Here is a 5,720-nt window from a genome sequence, read left to right as displayed (position 1 = left end):
AAAAACAAAAATGGTGTCCAATTGAGCTTTTCTTTTAAAACATTTTGAAAACGTGGAGATGAAGCTGCACCACTAACAACCACTGGAGGCTGGATCGATACATGATAGAGGACTTTTATGACGATCGCCCCTGTGTGTGTGTTTTTGTCAGTGGCTGATTGTGCAGTGTGTGCAGGTGTGTGGATAGGCATGTGCGTGTGTATGCTTGCTGTAAGTAATAAAGGTACGGTTGCTGTGTTGCCTGAATGTGTCACAGGCACTCTTAAACCACAGGGGAGGGGAGGATGGCTGCTCAGAGCTTGAAATATTGAGCTCCAGTACATGCGTGCAAGCAGCTCGCCTCCAGCTTCTACAGTCATGACCCCGCTCTCTGCCCAAGGCAATTACAATGGATGAGAATCAGAAACTCTGGAAGCACAAAAAGTCTCCTACAGAAACAGGACAATAAAGAGTAATTTCCTATTCCACCTCTAGCTTCATGTATTGGAAACATATGAATATATTCTCTACTTATTCAACACAACAGAGGAGAGGAGGCAACACTTGTAATAACAATGTGCTGTTTTTTTTGTTTTTTTTGCCATGCTTGAGCGAGCAACACTAGTGTGACACAGATAAATAACAGAGAAGAAGATGACAAGGCTTTGCTGTACCTGGAGCAGCTGAGCTGGAGCCACAGGGCTGCAGCAGGAGCAGCGGGATTGTGTCGCAGTGTAACAGTAGACGGAACCACCTCTCTGCTACCCGGCTCCACTCCCCTGCTTTGATCACCAACTGGAGAGCCTTTCATTGCCTACAGCGCTGCTGAAGGCTGATGAGGGTGTGTGCGTGTGTGTGTTTGCCATGTGCATGCAAGAAAGAGAAAATGAGAGAGGGATTGCCATTTCTGATACACAGTATTGTTTCTTTGTTTTGTTTTAAATTTATTTTTCTGAAGTCCACATGTATGTTAGAGGGGGAATGAGCCTAAAGGAAGAGAGAAGCAGATGGAGGTTTTCATTTGGGTGGCTGAAAATCAAATTTCACCATCAAATCAATATTCTGATTCCTTGATCAATTGCAATTTGACTTGAATCATTCCCTATTTGATTTCTCTGAATGGATTATTTTAGTTGACTTGAGCACTGTGAGTAACACAAAAGAGGATTTGAATTATGCAAACGGAGATGTCTACAGATGTTCATTTCACTCATGTTAATTACAAATGACTAAATTCTGAAATGCCTTATTAACAATGTAACTTCAAGCACAACTTCTCACTCTGCTAGATGGTTACTGTGAGAACTTTGATTTCTCAACCAAAATAGGCCAAAGCTGCTCTTATTAACTTTATGTAATGCCCACTGAAGAAAACCAAGTCAAGTAGTTTGTCTGCAAAATTTAAATTTGTACTTGAAAAAACAAAAATAAAATAAAAAATAGAAACAGCTGATTAGGTCTCTTGGCCGAATCAACAAATACAACACTGGCATTTTCCAAAATGCCAAATCCATAATAATAATAATAATAATTTATAACAGCTAACAGCTGTAGTGCAGGGTGAACACTGTGGCATTTGTGTACATGGGGAGCCTGGTATGAGGCCCACTCTGTGGCTTTGTGCATGCAAGCTACAGCAGAGTTCAGCAGTGAGACTGAACAGCCTACCCTCCACTAAGCAGCTACAGGGAAGCTTGAGAAGCAAAGGAAAGTAAAATCTCAGCAGCAAGTTGGGCAGCTGTAGCTCAGCCAGGAAGCTGTGTTTGTGTGCAGGCAGGATCCTTCAGATTGAAATGCTTCCTCAACAAGCACCCACTAGACATACATTTCATAAGCTGTTCTCATTGCTTTACAATCCCTTCAAATTAAGCACAACTAGCTATTAATTTAAAGAAATTACACCATGTCTGGCCTAGCTCCAGGACACGTGCCACATTATTTCTGTTTCTTCCACCACCAGCATCAGGCTGGATGGAGTATTGAAGTCTCTAGGCCAGAGACAATGTCTATTCAGGTGAACCAAATTGCAGCCTGCAGGCATGCGCATGTTTTGACCAACTATTTATTTGACACAATTAACACCTTTACATCAGTCACTTTTGATTAAGGTAAAAAGAAAAGCTGAGAAACATATTGTTCTTTGGACTCTTACAGTCAAAGCATTATACAGCAAATAAGCATTCAACAAGTATATGTGTCTATACGGCTATGAAGGTCTCAGGAAAGCTGGCGAGTCTTTTTTTTATTTTCTCTTCACAGACAGTTTGGGCCTGTCTTTGTGCCTGGGCGGGTTTGCCTCCCTGCAGGCTATTTCCAATCAAGAGCCTGAGTATTTAGGTGTTGATTGTGGCAATGAATTCCCACCAGTTCATACTTCCTCTGGTCTCCTGTCTTTGTTTTCTGTGTTAACTCTGAAGTAAATTTTGGATCTCATCTACTCTGTAGATCTCTACACCGGCTGCTCGATAACTCACCTGGAAATCTTAGCTGTCCCATTGAGGAGTGTTATTGTAGTTTGCTGGTTCCAGCCCCCCACTCACTGAAGGCTCACCTGCCCACCCACTCTCCACCACTGCCACACACTTGAAAGCCAGCCTGCCCTTTGACAACCACCCTCACCATCATCACCCACTGGATCACAACACAGTGTAGCCATTCTCCATCTCCTCACTCGCCAGTACTAACTCCCATTGTAGTGTTCACAGACCCTCTCTGATCTTCAGTGCAGCCGGTAGTTCCTGCCTGCCCACCTCCCCCTCTTCCCAACCTCACTTTGTAAATAAACACTTAAAACTTGAGTCTTGCTTTCTCAGTCTGTGGGCTTCAGTAAAAGTAAAATCATGAAATAAACATATGCTTTCTTCTTAAAAAGCAACAGCTCTACCCTTTGGATAGGAAGGCTTATCTGATTTCAAATGACTTATAGGTAAATTCAGAATTTTAAAAAAATTATTTATTTTTACCTGCATACTGTTTAGTCCAATATTCTAGTTATACGATGCATGTTCACCAGTAATACTGGATTACACATAACATGCAACAGTCATACTACAGTATGTTTTAGCTGCAATATATGCAAACTAAGGAAGGAGCACTCATGAGTGTTGTGGTCATTTGTGAGGGTTGAAAACTGAATATCAGATCTCTGGGATGCACTGTTGGTACAATTAACTACACAGGTTCTTATAATATTTGTCAGAAAGTACAGTCAAAGGTACAGTACAGCTGCCACCTACAGCCTCTTCTGTCAGCATTCACCTGTCATTTCAAACTGGCCATAGCATTAAAATACAATAACTCCAAGCATCCTGAATGTGATACAAACAGGTAAGTTCTGCTATTTTGGTTTTGCTGTCATTTTATAACCTTTGAGGTTGCTGCTTGGTAAACTGACACAAACTAATGTTAAGACAACTAAATAAGCTTTAAAGTTATATTTAATGTGAAAAAAGTGGAAAAGGTGGCTGCAGAAGAAGAGAGACATTTTGTTTTTGTTTTTTTAAACTTCTTCGCACGGACACTAGAATTACAAGTTACGATGAACAAGAAGACGCACAATATTCAGCACAATTGTGTATGAGGGAGACTACCAAAAAACAAAAATATTATCAACACGTTTTGAGAAAGAAGAAAACCATGTAATGTTGTCTCAGTGGCTTTTAAAATGGCCATTTATTTGAATTGAAAACGTTGCAGAGAAAGAGAATTACGGAGAAAACCTGAAACAATTTGAAAGTAAGCAATTTTCTCCCAGAACATATAGCCTTGACATGCATTTCTAAGAAGTATAAAACATTTTGAGAATACCAAGATATCTCTATATATGTCTGGCTCAGGTAAATGATGAGCCTTAAACACAAAGTCAAAATTGATATTCCTCATCAAAATATTACTATTATTATTATTGTTCATTTATATTGTTAATTAGGTTTAAACCCTTTCATATTTGTTGTAAATCCACTGTGTAACAGTTTGACACTTACTCTGTGACAGTAGCAGCTAAACAAAAAAGTGGTAATTAAATTAACAAAGGAGCTTTTTGTTTTATTTCTTCCCAATATCCTGACGGTGTCGAGTGCCTTTGAAATCACGGCAGGCTGCGTGCCAATAGATTTAGAAATAATCGCTCTGACAAAATATGCAAAGACGTACAATGTCACATTACAGCAGGAAGAGAAGAGGATAAGCAACTCTCAGACAACAGTATTAGAGTGCCAGTTGAGACGAAGGGAATGGAGAAAAATGCCATACCCTCAGGTACAATGTTGCTTTGTTGCTCATTAAACTTGTATTGTTTGAAGTGTTTAGCTGGCGAGCTTGTTGACACAGAGTTGCTGCACGATGCATATGAGGCAAACAAGTTCTACTGCCAACCAGGAGCCGAGAGCCTATGCTGGTGCCGTAATGAGCCTGGAGAAAATGTAAAGCAGGGGGAGATGAAACAGAATGTGTGATCCATCAGCTGTTCAACCTCGTGGATTTCTAACAGCTCCTCTGAGCGGCAATGAGAAAGCTGATTGACGAGTGAAGCCGGTTGGACTAGGGCAGAACAGTGGCTGAGAAAAGACGGGGTATCAGGTGGAGGAGAGCTTGGGGAATTTCACAAAAGCACACGTCTGAAATATTCAATTTAGCACTGATCAACAGTTGCCTTTTACAGGCTCAGATTGAATTATCTTATATGGCAACGCCATTATGTTGGGGATTATTACATACTCTCCGAGAGATTTGGTTTATTCATCTTGCCTATTGTTGACGATGACTGGAGCACTCCCTAGAGAGCAGCCCAGTGAATTGAGTTCTGACAATCCATGATTCACCTCCTCGAGTCCCCCACTCTTCTGACACTCCTGCAAATCAACTTAAAGGCATAGCCTGACAGCTCCTCACATCACACTTCATATAAACAGCCATTATTTCTTCAGAAAGCTCTTTTTGTCTTGTACAGCGCGCTTCAAAGCTGGTACATTCCTGCTACAGTGAGATTCTAAAGCCAAGGAGACTCGCATGTCATGGAAAAAGGGCTGAGGTGCAAGAAGCAGGTACGTTTCCTTACAGCCAGATGAGTGAGACAGAGTGATGTAATTGAGAATGAGAACGACCTCTAACACTGAGCTGTCACACAGTCTGAACTTTGTGGTAAATGTAAGTCAGATGACAGCTGTTTCTTTTCTTTTTTTCTTTTTGTTACCGTCATAAATTAAATTTACTTATTGTCAAATCCAAGTTGATTATCCAAGAACTTTAAAGGAACAGTTCAGGTAATACGCTTATTTGCTTTGTTGTCAGGAGATTTTGATTCCACTCTCATTTCTGTCTAATATAAACCTGGGGCCAGGAGGTAATTAGTTTAGCTTAGTATAAAGGCTTGAGGTACGGGGACGCACATAAGATGCCTAATTGGCCACTGCCCTTGGCTTGAACAATGTGTCAACACGTCTGCCATATTGATCCAGTGAAGCGGTGCCTCCTAATGCATGTCTGTCTGTCAGGACTGGCAGTCCGGCCACAATTTAATTAATTGTGGCCGGACTGCCAGGTAGGTAGGTGGATTTTGCTGGGCTTTGGTTTTTGTGCCAGCTGAAATTAAACAAATGTAGTGTTTGAAGCCAAGGCTTTGTGCTACATCCCTCTAGTAGAGTTCCTTCAACGTTTAGAAACAATCCCAAGATCTGTTATAGCTAACACCCAACAAACCATTTCATCTTGAATACCTTTAAAGTAGAAATGTATATTGATGA

The sequence above is a fragment of the Pundamilia nyererei genome, unplaced genomic scaffold, assembly GCF_000239375.1.
Source record: "Pundamilia nyererei isolate P.nyererei 1_Seehausen unplaced genomic scaffold, PunNye1.0 scaffold00019, whole genome shotgun sequence".
NCBI lineage: Eukaryota > Metazoa > Chordata > Actinopteri > Cichliformes > Cichlidae > Pundamilia > Pundamilia nyererei.
This window is presented reverse-complemented; position numbering follows the sequence as displayed.